The sequence below is a fragment of the Loxodonta africana genome, chromosome 11 (assembly GCF_030014295.1).
Source record: "Loxodonta africana isolate mLoxAfr1 chromosome 11, mLoxAfr1.hap2, whole genome shotgun sequence".
In the NCBI taxonomy this organism is placed as follows: domain Eukaryota; kingdom Metazoa; phylum Chordata; class Mammalia; order Proboscidea; family Elephantidae; genus Loxodonta; species Loxodonta africana.
The window spans coordinates 56966555-56981834 of NC_087352.1; positions in this window are offsets into that span (position 1 = coordinate 56966555).

Sequence of the window (15280 nt, forward strand, 5' to 3'; positions counted from 1 at the left end):
GCAGACGCTGGCCGAGTCTCCTCCCCCGGTCAGTGACAGACTAGGGACAGCCGGTGTAGCTGAGCCGAGACTCCTGGTCCGGGTGCGCGGACTGCCCCAGGATGTGGAGTTTCCATTATGGAAACTCGTCTTCCTAGAAGCAAGGTTTCACCTCCCGACTGGCCGCACGTGGGACCCAGCTTCTGGGTGGCGGCCCCATGGTCTCTCGGGTCTCGCGCGCGCCGATGTCCGGATGGAGGCACCAGCGAGCACCAGAAGGGGTCAGGCGGGACCGAGGCTGCGGCTGCTTCCGGTCTTGAGAGGAAGGGGACCCGTAATCGCTCCCTTGGCGGCCGCTAGACCCCTCTAGCCAGCTCCAAAGGGGCATGCCTTCCCGCACACCCTCTGATTTAAGCCGGTGCAATAAAGAGCACAGTATCAAAAACGTCTCCACGTACTATGAAGCCTCAACTGCGTGCTTTTAAATCAGATGCGATCTGCCGAGGACTTTATACTTACTATTTTTTTTTATAGTATATAAATTGCAAATTATAACCCCCCCGAAAAGAAACCAAACCCGTTGCTGTCGAGTCAATTTCGACTCATAGTGACCCAAAAGGACAGAGTAGAACTGTCCCGTAGAGTTTTAAGGAGCGCCTGGTGGATTCGAACTGCCAACCCGGTAGCTCTTAAACACTACACCACCAGGGTTTCCTGCAGATAATAAAGGAATTGTAATTAAGTCCTGGACTTTTTCTGGTTAAGAAGGCTTTAACCCCGAGGCATTCCGGAAGGAGAAGAGGGAGAAGACAGAGCCAGAGAGTTCCTGCGTCCTTGCTTCCCATGGTGACGGCGCACACTTCCAGCCCTGTCCCACTACAAGGCAGCCTCCCTCTAGGCCTCAATGGATGTGTTATTTGGTGAGTTCCTCTGAAGGATCCAATTTCTGCGTTGTCTGGCCCACTATCTATTGTGCTGCTCTGGCCTTGCCCAGCTCCTGGTCCTGTCCTTCCGTTCTGGCTGCCCCCACAGATGTTCATGGCAAATTTGGAATTGACAGCAATGTCTTTTATGAATCATCACACTCAGATTTGTTATTGCTGAGAAGAATAGGGTCAGAACTGGGGTTCAGCTGACAGGAGAAAAATCAGACCAGGAAGGGCTGAGACATGATGGTCAGGGGTGAGCAGGGTGATTGTGGCAGGACTCAATGCTTCCCTGCCAAAAATGCCTGCATGCTCCCTATCACCTTCAAATGAAAGCCTGGGTTACTTAGCATGACATATGTCTTAGTTTCCCAGGGTTGCCAGAACAAAACACCAGAAAGTGTGTGGCTTTAAGGGAAATTGTTGCCTCATAGTGTTGGAGACTAGAAGTCCAAATTAGGGTATTAGCTCTGTTGATTCCTTTTGAGGGCTCAGACAGAAATTGTTCCATGCTTCTCTCCTACCTTCTGGTGGCTCCTGGAAATCCTTGGCATTTCTTAGCTTGTAGATGCATCTTCACATGGCATCTTCCTCTTGTCTAACTCTCTTTACCTGTTCTCCTCTTGTATAAGACACCACTCAGATAGGATTAGGACCTACCCTACTCTGGTATGATCTCATGCTAACCTAACTGGTAACATCTCAAAGATCTTATTTACAAAAAGGGTCACGTTCATGAAGTACAGAAAACATATTTTCTTTAGTGTTTTAGTATTGAAGTAGAGAGAATATATTTTCTAATGTTTTAGTATAACTGTAGAAGCTAGTCTTTGAAACGTAATTACCTGCTCTGGAATCTGTCCCACAATTGTTCCTTTAAAGAAAAATAAGGTAATCAGTTTTTAGGTGCTGATGAAACTATGTTCCTCTCCCAAAGAAAAAAAATACACAAAACCGAGGTAGCTGAACAAAGCTTAGATCCATCTTGTGACAGAAACCAGGATGGCATGAAGAGACTTGCAGGACTTCAATATCATTGTGTCTACCTCAAAGAAAAACTAACATTCCTGAAAACCTCTAAACCCAGACCTTTCCCCTATAAAAATCCTCCAATTAGTCCTCTAGGTTTAGACAGAATTTGAGAGAAATTTAACCCTCTCTGTCTCTTGTACACTGGTGTTCAATAAAGCCCTCTTGATGCTTACCTCCTCCTGTCCCAGTATTGGCTTTGCGGCAGGCTGCTCGAATCCGCGTTTTGCGGTAACATTCACAGGTGCCAAGGGTTAGCACTTCAACATTTCTTTTTTTTTGGCGGGGGGGGGGGCGGGGATACAATTCAATCACAACAACATACAGGTTCACCATTGTCCTGGCCCTTGCCTACCTCACCCAACTCAGTTCCCAGCCCCTCTTGCTGGCAGTTTATCCCACAGGAATAGTTTTTGTTTGTCTGTTTGTTTGTGGAGGTTGCCTCTTTAGTGTGCCCCTTAACCCCCACCCTGACAGCAAAGCATATTGCTTGACACCGCTACATCTTGCTCAAGATGTTCTTCAGTCTAGAATGTCCTGCAGCCTACAAGCCCCTTTTATCCTATCTGAATAATTCTCAATCATCTTTCAAAATTCAGCTTAGTAATTCCCTCTGCAGGCAAACTCCCTTGATCTCATCAGATGGACGGGTTTTCCTGAAATTTGTATCATTCTATTACTGTTTTTTTGTTTTTTCTTTTTTTTTTATTACTGGTTACTTTAAAAATTATTGAAATCGTTAGGTTTCATAGCATTTCTCCAACTACATCGTGAGTTTCTCGTGGGCAAGGATGTTGTAGCATTCACCACAACCTATTTCCAGAGTCTTCTCCTTTCTAGCCGAACCCAGCGGAACCGTAGACCCCGCGAACAGAGATTGGGGGCGCGGGCAAATGTAAGACAAAGACTGCGCAAACTCAGCTCCTTATCTCCGTAGGAAGTCGCCAGTGCTGGCGTCCTCGGTTGCCATGGTGAATGAGCCCACTTCCGGTTCCTCACGAAAGGGTCTTCCTTCTTTGCGCAGAGCACTTCCAGAAAAACACAAAAATATAAAGTCAGTCCTTCACTTTGTTCAGAGATGAGGAGCCCTACTCCGAAGGTGGTAATCGTAGTTAACGTGGGAGTTGGGGGGGGGGCGGGGGTGTGTGCCGGACCCTGAGCTTTTTCATTAATGTGTTTCAAACATGAATTTCTCTTCCCATTTTAAAACTTTTTTGTTGTTATCTAGCAATTTTTGATTCTCTTATCTTCCTAAGTCACCTGCAGAAAGACAGCTAACTGTTGATGATCCTTGAAAATCCCAACAAGCATGATTATATCAACTAGCCAACATTTCTCTCTTGGCACCAGGTAGATAGTGTGTGGCTACTGAAAAAGTAAAAGCGCGTATCCATACCTTTGAGAGGTTCCAGTTTAGTTAAAACCACAAGATTACTTCCTCTTAATCAGTAAGCAGTATTCAACAGTATTTGATTAATGTTAACATATGTAGTATAGAAAATCAGGTCTCAACGTGTGGTCTGAGAACCCCTGGAATCCCTGAGATGTTTTCAGGATGGTTGTAAGATCAAACCTTTTCGTAATAATATTAAGGTTTTTTTTTTCTAGGATTTTTCATTGCACTGATGTTTGCACCAATAGGGTGAAAGCAATGTTTGATAAAACTGCAAACACCATAACAAAATCAAGGCAGTTGCTCCAAATATTCCGAGTATTGGCTGTATTATCCACTGTCATAACAACCCCACAGTGTTTCTAAGGCTGTAAATCTTTACCGAAGCAGACTGCCATCTTTCTCCTGCAGAGCCCCCGGTGGTTTATAACTGCTCAGCTTTCCGTTACACCTGAGCACTTTAACCGCTGTGCCACCAGGGCTCCTCATTTGCTGTATTGCTTACCACATATACTCCCAGAAAAAGAAAATCCAGTCCCATTTAAGTATGTCTCTGATGAAGCAATTAAAATTAAATCTCAAAACCCATTGTGGTGGGGTTGATTTGGACTCTTAGTGATGGTAAAGGACAGGGTAGAACTGCCCCATAGGGTTTCCAAGGAGAGGCTAGTGGATTCCAACTGCCCACCTTTTGGTTAGCAGCCAAGCCCTTATCACCATCAGGGACCCATTAAGTCTCAATCCTTGAAAAAACATCTTTGCAATATTATGTATGATGGAATGGGAAACATGAAGCTATACCAAAGTATGAGGGTGTCTGAGGAAAAGTGTGTCTGTGATTGAGCTGAACTAGGTGCTTTTTTCATGAAGACCATTTTTTCCTGAAAGAACAATTGATAAACTATGTTTTTTGAGATTTGGTTACTTGACAGACATTGTCTCAAAAATGAACCAAGAGAAATGGTCACTTCAAAGAAAACAATTGATGACATTTGTTGCCAATGATAAAATTAGAGCTTTCATTAAAAAAAAAAATAGAATTCAGTAAAATGGATATCCACCACCATGACCTTCACAGCTTCCTCATAGTTACAGGCTTTCAGTGGTGATACTAACAAATGTCATTTTTTTTTTAAGTACTGAAATGTACCGTAATGAAATTTGTCAACATTTGGGAAATTTGCATAAGTCAGTAAACCAATATTTTCCCAAAGACCAATGCATGAAATTGCAAAATCATGCATAAGCAAAAGATTCATTCGAAGTGTAAGATACATCTATAGATTTCAATGTAACATAGTATAAAAAATGTATTAATAATGTTTTAGAGTCCACATTGCAATTAATGCTTAAGAAAATATCACTTCTCATGTTTTGGTGTGGTATCAACCAAGAATGTCTACTATTACCTAAAAACACTATTGAAATAACTACTCACTTTTCCAACTACCTATTTGGGTGAATTAGATTTTCTTCATAAAAGTAAACCAAAAAGACATAGCACTATAGATTGAATAAAGAAGGAGATATGAGATTCAGCTGTCTTCTAGTAATCCATACATTAAAGATGTAACAATGGCATGGTGGGGGGTGGTCTGACCTCCTTTAACTTCACAAAGGGGAAGGAGAGTTAAGATCAATAGCCCAAGACTGATTACTGTGAGGCAGAGATCAGACATACTTCCTCTCTCTGCTGTCTTTACCAATTCTGACACCAGCTATCCCTTCCATGGCACTCTCTACTTCTCTTCTGGCTTCAATAATTCCTTGCAGTGGCCACACAAAACTCACAGACCATACTCACAGGTATTATGTTTATTAGGAAAGTAACAGGTTACAATTCAGGTTCAGAAATGACTCAGGATACAATTTTTTCATCAGGACAGCCTCTTCTCAGCTATGCCTGTAGGTAGGCCTCTCTCTGGCCCATTGGCCCAGCCCCTGATATCTTGGGCAAGCATTTCAGAGTTCTTTCGCTCTGCCATTAAGTGCCCAGGGTCAACACACTCTTCCAGTAAGCCTTGGTCTGAAGGTGCTCAGCTCTCTAGCTCCATAGGTCGGCAAAGCTCTGCCACCAAGTGCCCAGAAGCACCCCACTTTGCCAGCAAGCCTTCTCATCAAAGACACTCAGCTGTCTCAATCCATGGGCTGGGAAGCCCACCTCGCTGTCTCCTGCCTATTTCCTGGTTCCACTGCCTCTTGCTGTCTCCAGTGTTACAGCTCTCTTTGTCTCCCAGGCCTAGAGGTTTTCAGTGCAGGGATCCCAGGTCCAAAGGATATGCTCCACGCCTAGCTCTCCTTTCTTGGTGGTAGTGAGGTATTCTTCCACTCCCCCCAGCCCCCCACCCCACCTCCGGCTCACTTCTCTCTCCTTTTAGCTCTTATAAGATAAAAGGTATGCCTTAAGTAAGGGTGTGACTTGAATAGGAGTGGTAAGGGTGGTGACTTGAGTCACATCCTCTAGCAAGGCAGTGACTCAAGATACATCCCACCCTAATCCTGCCTCATTAACTTAACGGACAAAGCACTCACAAATAGGACCACAACCACAGGCATAGAGGCTAGAATTTGTAACAAAACATCACAAAACGGAGGATAATTACATCAGATCAAAAGATAGAGAATGACTACATCATTACATAACTGCCAAACCACTGAAAATGATGGCCCAGCCAAGTTGACACATAACTTTATCGTCACAGGTTGCATATACCTTATTTGCATAGTCCCACCCAGTCATGTGTGGAAGTCACAAAGACTATGGCTTGAAGGGCCATATTAAATAATTCATTGCACCACAGAAGACATTTGCAAAAATGTAGAATGCTCCCAGTCTCGTCACTTGTAAAAATGGCACGGCAGGGTGCCATCTGACCTCATCTAATTTCACCAGGGGGAAGGAGAATCAAGATCAACAGCCCAAGGCTGACTCCTGTGAGAAAAAGGTCAGGCATACCTCTTCCCTCCAACCTTTTTACCAATTCTGACACCAATTGTCCCTCCCGTGGCACTCTCTACTTCTCTTCTGAATTTGTTAATCCACTGCAATGGTCACACAGAACTCACAGACCATACTTACAGTTAAGGGGCTTATTAAGGAATTAACAGGGTTACTGTGAGTTAGAATCAACTCAAAGGCAATGGTTTTTTGTTGTTGTTTTTTCACACCTTAACAAATTTATTCTTTCACAGTCTAGTAGGCTAAAAGTCTAAATTTGGGGTGTCAGCTTCAGGGGAAGACTTTCTCCATCAGCTCTGGAGGACCTCAATCTTCCTTTGGTCTAGAAGCTTCTCCGTGCAGGAACCCAGGGTCCAAAGGACTCAGTCTCCTGGCTCTTGTTTCTTGGTGGTTTGAGGTCCCCATGTCTCTCTGCTCCATTCTCTCTTTTATATCTCAGAAGAGATTGGCACAAGATACAATGTAATCTTGTAGATTGAGTATAGCCTCATTAGCATAACTGCCACTAATCCCAGTTTATCAACGTCAGAGATAGGATTTACAATATGTAGGAAAATCACATCAGATGACAAAATGGTGGACAATCACACAATACTGGGAATCATGGCCTAGCCAAATTGATACACATATTTTTGGGGGACATAATTCAATCCATGACAGATGTATTATCCTTTTTTTAAATTTCTGGATTCATTTTGTTAATGATTTTTGTATCTGTGTATAGACTTGGGTCTGGGAGGCAGTCTCTAAGCCCTTGGAATGTCATGCCTCATAAGTGTGTTTTTGTTTGCCTGGAGCCTTGGGTAATCTAACACTTGAATAGTCTAACAGTGTGATTTAGGGCTGGGCCTGGCCACATCAAATAGTCTTAGGATGGGGGCTGGCCAGGCCAGGAAGTCTAAAAATGTGATTTAGGGTTTGGGTTACATAGTATCAACTTGACCTCTTGAGGGCTAGAAATAGATCAGACATGTGGTTAGTCAAAGGTGCCTGCCTACTTGATGGAGCTCCAATAAAGATTATGAACACCAAAGTTCAGATGAGCTTCCTTGGTTGGTAATACTCCAACTTATTGACACATATCATTACCAGGAGGAGCTAATGCTATCCGTAACTCCACAGGGAGAAGAAAACTGAAAGCTCTGCATTTAGAACCTTCCTGGATACTCCCCTATGAATCTCTCCCTTTGGATGATTTCAATCTGTATCTTTTCCCTGTAATAAACCATAGCTGTGAGTATAGCTCCTTTAAGGGGCTCTGTGAGTCCTTTCAGGGAGTTCTGTGAGTCCTTCAAACAAATTATAGAAACTGAGAGTGTTCTTAGAGATCCCGGAGCTTGTAACTTGTGTCAGAAGTAAAGGTGGGTCTTGGGGATCTCCTAATTCTGCAGTTGGTGTCAGAAGTGAGGAGACTGTGAGAAAAAATGAAAAAAAAAATTGTCATAATGGACTTGACGGCAGCGGGTTTGGTTTTTTGGTTTTAAGCCTTGAGCAGCAGAATCACCAGTAGCAACTCATGTTCAGAGGCAGGAAATCCAGAAAAACTATCAGCCACAGATGAAAATTTTAACATTCCCCAGATCCTTCTCCTCACTTCAAAATAAACCAAGGCATGTCTTTTCTTACTTTGAATGTGGACACAGACAGTGAATGACCATGACTCCTGCATTACTACATACGGGGGCAGGGAATAGGGGTGGGAGCTAATATGTACCTCTTTTGGCCTCTATGGTGACTCAGGTTAGATCAGTACCTCCATTTCACAGCTGAGGAGACTTCTAGCTCTCTGACGTGTACAGATTTTTTTTTAACAGCAAACTATTGCACATAATTTATTTTGCTTTTTTATATTTGTTATTGTTGTTGAAAGTGTATGCAAAAAATGGCATGGTGGGGGTGTCTGACTTTGTCTAACTTCAGGAGGCACAAAGAATCATTAGTATCAGCCCCCAATTATGCGGTTTATTAGGGAAGTAACAGGTTACAATTCAGGATCAGGAAAAACTTAGGATACAGTTTTTTGGCCCGGGCAGCTTCTCCGCTATGCCCACAGGGAGGCCTCTCTCTCTCCCTCATCCCCTCGTCCCCTCAGCTGGGCCTCTGCCCTGCTCAGGCAAGTGTAACAAAGCTTCTTAGCACTGCTAACAAGTAACCAGAGGTACCCCACTTTGCCAGCAAGTCTTCGGCCAGAAAGCATTCAGCTCTCTCCCTCCATGTGTGGCCTCGCCCACTGTAGCCACCTCATGCTACAGGCTGGGAAGCTCACCATGATGTCTCAGGCTGGTCTCCTGGTACTGCTGCAACCATTTCTCTGCTGCTGCATCTTGTGATCTTGTACTACCTCCAGTGTTACAGATCCCATTGTCTCCTGGGTCTAGGAGGTTCTCAGTGCAGGGACCTAGTGTTCAAAGCATGTGTTCCACTCTGGGCTCTTCATTCTTGATGGTAGTAAGGTCCCCCCTCTGCTCTGAGATTGGCTCTCTTTTAAGCCTAGCAGGATGGCAAAACTGACCAATCCCTTCATTAGGGTTCCATACACCTTATTTGCGTGGTCCCACCTCCACAAGGGTGCCATGCACCATATTTGCATTAACAATTCTGTCCAGTTCCCTTGGTAGGCCACAAGCACCTTATTTGCATAGTCCCACCCAATCTTTTTGCAGGAATCACAAGACCATGTGTGGGTAGAAGGGCCATATTAAGTAATTCACTGCACTGCAGTATACAAAGCAAAATATACACTAATTCAATAATTTCCACATGTACAATGCAGTGATATTGATTACATTTTTCAAGTTGTGCAACCATTTTCACCCTCTATCTTAGGCTGGGTTCTCCAGAGAAGCAAAGTCAGTGGAGAGAAAGAGAGATTCCTCTCAAAGAAATGGCTCACACAGTTGTAAAGGCTGGCAGGTCCCAAGTTCATGGGTCAGGCCTCAGGCTGGAGGCTTCTCCTGACTTGTATAGCTTCAGGGGCTGATGAATTCAAAGGAATAGTACCATATCGAGTGCTCAGTGTTGGTCTCTGCTGCTGGCGGATTGGGTACTTAGCAGTGGCTGTAGCAAAGTTGGTTTGTGTGAGTGGAAGTCCATGTTACTGAGCCCATGCATAATCTCCATCCCTGCCACCATGGCCACTTTTTTCATGAGTGTATTATGCAATGATTGGAGTGCCTGGTAAAGAGGATGACTGGTTTCCACAGAACGCATCATCCTATCCACTTGATTGTTAAAATTCTCCTCTGCCAAGATCACCCTTTGGTGGCCCATTCAGAGCTGTCTATCCATATACTCTTCCCCATACCTCCAATGGACTGGAAGAGATCCATATTTGTACCCATTCCAAAGAAATGTGATCCAACAGAATGCAGAAGTTATTGAACAATACCACTAATATCATACACAAGTCAAATTTTAGTGAAGATCATTCAAAAGCAGTTGTAACTGTACATCAACAGGGAGTTGCCAGAAATTTAAGCTGAATTCAGAAGAGGACATGAAACAAGGGATATCATTGCTGCTGTCAGATGGATCATGGCAGAAAGCAGAAAATACCAGAAAGATGTTCATCTGTGTTTTATTGACTATGCTAAGGCATTCAGCTGTGAATCATAACAAATTATGGATAACGTTGAGAAGAATGGGAATTCCAGAACACTTAATTGTGCTCTTGAGGAACCTGTACGTCAACCAAGAGGCAGTCATTCAAACAGAGCAAGGGGATACTGCGTGGTTTAAAGTCAGGAAAGGTGTGCATCAGGATTGTATCCTTTCACCATACCTGTTCAGTCTGTATGCTGAGCAAATAATCCAAGAAACTGGACTGTATGAAGAAGAACAGGGCATCAGGATTGGAGGAAGACAGATTAACAACCTGAAATATGCAGATGACACAACCCTGCTTGCTGAAAGTGAAGAGGACTTGAAGCATTTACTGATGAAGATCCAAGACCACAGCCTTCAGTGTGGATTACAACTCAACATAAAGAAAACAAAAGTCCTCACAACTGGACCAATAAGCAACATCATGATAAGCAGAGAAAATATTGAAGTTGTCAAAGGATTTCATTTTACTTAGATCCACAATCAACTCTCATGGAAGCAGCAGTCAAAAAAATCAAACAATGCGTTGCATTGGGCAAATCTGTTGGAAAAGACCTCTTTAAAGTGTTACAGAGCAAAGATGTCACTTTAAGGACTAACAGGTGCCTGATCCAAGCCATGGTGTTTTCAGCTGGACAATGAATAAGGAAGACCGAAGAACTGATGCATTTGAATTATGGTATTGGAGAAGAATATTGAATATACTATGAACTGCCAGAAATATGAACAAATCAGCCAGAATGCTCCTTGGAAGGGAGGATGGCAAGACTTCATCTGACATGCTTTGGACAAGTTATCAGGAGGGTCCAGTCCCTGAAGAAGGACATCATGCTGGGTAAAGTAAAGGGTGAGTGAAAGAGAGGAAGGCTGTGCAACCAATACTCTTAATCAATGGTGAATTTTCTGTAACCAAAAACTTCGCCTTTCTCCTTCCCTCCTGCTCCTGGTAACCACTAATAAACTGTAGTCTCTATACATTTGTCTTTTTATATAAATGAGTTCATACAGTATTTGTTCTTTTGTGACTGACTTATTTCACTCCACATAATGTCCTGAAGCTCCACCTATGTTGTAGCATTGTCAGAATGGGGTGGTGGGGGCATCTGACCTCCTCTAACCTCACGAGGGGAAGGAGACTCATTATCAGCATCAGCAGTCCAAGGCTAATTCCCATGAGACACAGGTCAGACATATCTCCTGTTTCCAATCGTTTTACCAATTCTGACACCAGCCTTCCTTCCCACAGCACTCTCTACCTCTCTGCTGGGTTTGATAATTCATTGTAAAGGCCACACAGAACTCACAGACAATACTTACAATTATGGGATTTATTAGGGGGGTAACAGGTTACAATTCAGGATCAGGAATGACTCAGGATACAGTTCTTCCATTAGGACAGCTTCTTCCCAACTGTGCCCACAGACAGGCCACTCTCTGGCCCTCAGCCCCTCAGACTCTCAACCTCACCTCTACCCTGCTCAGGCAAGTGTTACAAAGCTTTTTAGTTCTACCAGTAAGTGCCCAGAGGCACCCCACCCTGCCAGTAAATCTCAGCCCAAAGGTGCTCAGCTCTCTAGCTCTGTGGGTCAGTAAGCCTAGCTCCGACGACAAGTACCCAGAGGAACCCTACTTTGCCAGTAAGCCTCCTGGCTGAAGACACTTATCTCTCTCACTGTGTAGGTTGGCGCACTGACTGTAACTGCCTTGCTCCCTGGGCCAAGAAGCCCATTGCGCCATGTCACGCAGGTCTCCTGGTTCTGCTGCTGCCGTTTTTCTGCTGCTGCTTCTCACAGCCTTGAGCCATCTTCAGTGTTATAGCTCTCTCTTTCTGTCTCCTGGGTCTAGGAGGCTGTAAGTGTGGGGAACCTGGGTTCAAAAGGACGTGCTCTGCTTCCATCTCTTCTTGGTGGTAGTGAGGTGCCCTCTTCTGCCTCTGAGATGGCTCATTTTAAGCCCAGTGGGATGGCAAAATCAACCAATCCTCTTGTTAGTGTTCCATACACCTTATTTGCATGTTCCCACCCCAACAAGGTTGCCATTCATCTTATTTGCATTATTAGCAAGTTGTCCAATCCCCTTGGTGAGTCACAAGCACCTTATTTTAATAGTCCAACCCAATCGTTTCGTAGGAGTTACAAGACCATGGCGGGAAAGGCTACAAAAAAGTGATCCATCATACCACAAGCATGTATCAGGACATCCTTTTTCTTTCTTGTTGAGTAGTGTTATGAATTGAATTGTGTCCCCCTCAAAATGTGTGTCAACTTGGTTGGGTCATAATTTTCAGTATTGTGTGATTGTCTACGATTTTGTCATTGATGATTTTCCTATGTGTTGTAAGTCCTACCTCTATGATGTTAATGTGTCAGGTTTAGAGGCAGTTATATTAGCGAAGCAGAACTCAAGCTACTAGATTAGCTTGTGTTTTGAGTCAATCTCCTTTGAGATATAGAAGAGAGAAGGAAGCAGAGACGTAGGGGGATCTCATACCACCAAGAAAGTAGTGCCAGAAGCAGAGTGTGTCCTTTGGACCCAGGACCAGTCCACTGAGAAGCTCCTAGACCAGGGGAAGATTGATGACCAGGACCTTCCCCAGAACCAACAGAGAGAGCCTTCCCCTAGTGCTGAAACTGAATTTCTAGCCTCCTAAACTGTGGTTAAGAGCTCAGGTTGCTAACCAAAAGGTTGGGAGTTTGGATTCACCAGCTGCTCCTTGGAAACTCTATTGGGCAGTTCTACTCTGTCCTACAGGTTTTCTATGAGTCAGTATCAATTTGATGGCAATGGGTAAACTGTGAGAGAATGAATTTCTCTTTGTTAAAGCCATCCACTTGTGGTCTTTCTGTTACAGCAGCACTAGATGACAAAGACAAGTAATAACCCATAGTATGCATGTATTACATTTTGTTTATCCATTCATTCATTGATGGACATTTAGGTTGTCTCCACCTTTTGGCTATTGTGAATAGTGCTGCAGTGAACACTGGTTTACATCTCTTCCAGTGGCTGCTTTCAAGTCCCTTGTGTATATTCTCAGCAGTTGGATTGCTGAGTCATATGGTAGCTCTATTTCTTTTTTTTAATGAATATTGTACCCAATTTAAGTAAAAAAAAAAAAACTTTACAGGAGAGAATATTAAAAACCTGTAGACATCGAGTCAATTTCAACTCATAGGATAGAGTAGAACTACCCCACAGGGTTTCCGAGGAGTGGCTGATGAATTCAAACTGCTAACCTTTTGGTTAGCAGTCACGCTCTTAACTACTGTGCCACCAAGGCTCCAAGAGAATATTGGGAGACCCCAACTAAACTAGAAAATCAAAGTGGACATCTGCAGCCTATGGCAGTAGGGGTGGAGGGGAGGACTTGGTGACATTGGCTGACTGTGACTTCAAAATCTACTTCTGATCTGGCCACTTCTCACTAGGACCCACACTCATCATCATTTAAGGTCTTCCATCATTGCTCATGAATGATTCTGAGGGTAAGAACAACCAAAACCTAGCCTGTTGTCACTGAGTAAATTCTAAATCGTAGTGACCCTCTAGGACAGAGTAGAATTGCCCCATGGGGTTTCCAAGGCTGTAAATCTTTTATTTATTTATGATTTTTATTGTGCTTTAAGGAAAGTTTACAAATCAAATCAGTCTCTCATACAAAAATTTATATACACCTTGCTATGTACTCCTAGTTGCTCTCCCCCTAATGAGTCAGCACACGCCTTCTCTCCACCCTGTATTCCCTGTGTCCATTCAGCCAGCTTTTGTCCCCCTCTGCCTTCTCATCTTCCCTCCAGACAGGAGCTGCCCACATAGTCTCATGTGTCTACTTGAGCCAAGAAGCTCACTCCTCCCTAGTATCATTTTCTATCTTATAGTCCAGTCCAATTCCTGTCTGAAGAGTTGGCTTTGGGAATGGTTCCAGTCTTGGGCTAACAGAAGGTCTGGGGACCATGGCCTCTGGGGTCCTTCCAGTCTCAGTCAGACCATTAAGTCTGGTCTTTTTACGAGAATTTGAGGTCTGCATCCCACAGTTCTGCTCCATCAGGGATTCTCTGTTGTGCTCCCTATCAGGGCAGTCATCAGTTATAGCTGGGCACCATCTAGTTCTTCTGGTCTCAGGCTGATGTAGTCTCTGATTTATGTGGCCTTTTCTTTTTTTCTCTAAGGCTGTAAATCGTTATGGAAGCAGACTGCCGTATCTTTCTCCTGTGGAGCGCCTGGTGAGCTCTGTGTGAGTGCACCCTAAAAATCTAAGGTGCTTGGCATAACTAAGGTGGCTGACACAGGTTTGAATCAGACTCTATTTTGCTTCTAACCTTCACTTCTGCTTTTAGATTGTGGATGGAATTTTCCACTTTTGTAAAGTTTTAACTACCCTACTTGAGCAGTCAAGGAGGGAGCAAGAATGTGGTTAAACATATGGCAAAATGTTACCTAAAGAGGGGGTCTTGTGACTGTACTTTGAAAGATTGCTTGTGCAGATCTTTCTCAGAAAGAATGTTAAAATAGATAAGCTGATGTCAAGATTTGTTCATTGCTCTAAACTATATGTAAAAATCCCTCTCTACATAACCCCTCTGCAGCACTTTGCACTTGCTTTGTGCTGCCTGTTTTGAACCATTCTAGTCCTCAATAAAACTATTGTTCTCTTGTGGCACAGTGAATTATTTAGTATGGCCCTTCTAGCCGTAGTTTTTGGAGCTCTCACCAAATGACAGGGTGGGACTATGTAAATGAGGTGCTTGTGTCCCACCAAAGGAATTGGATAGCTTGCTAATAATGTAAATAATGTGCATGGCACCCTTGTGTAGGTGGGATCATGCAAATAAGGTATATGGCACCCTAATGAGAGAACTGGTCAATTTTGCCATCCCTCTAGGGTTAAAATGAGCCATCCCAGAGGCAAGAAGAGAAGATCTCAACACCACCAAGAAAGAAGAGCCAGGAGCAGAGGGTATTTTTTGGATCCAGGATCCCTGAGCTGAGAACTTCCTACATCCAGGAGACAGAAAGAAGCTGTAACATGGAAGACAGTGAGAGACTTGCAAGATGGCAGAAATTAGGAGACCAGCGCAAGAAGGCTGCAGTGGGGCTTCCCAGCCAAAGGAGCTAGAGGTGAACACGGTGAGGCACAAGGCTTATTGGCAGAGTGGGGTGCCCCCCGGGCATTTATCAACAGAACTAAAAGAGTTTATAACACTCGCCTGAGCAGAGCAAAAGCCAAAGGACCAGCAAGAGGCCAAGAGGTTGGAGAGGCCAAGAGTCTGAGGGGCCAGAGAGTCTGAAATGAGGCTGTCCTCATGGAAGAACTGTGTCCTGAGCATTCAAGAGCCTGAATTGTAATCGGTTACTTCCCTAATAAACACCATAAGCATGAGTATTGTCTGC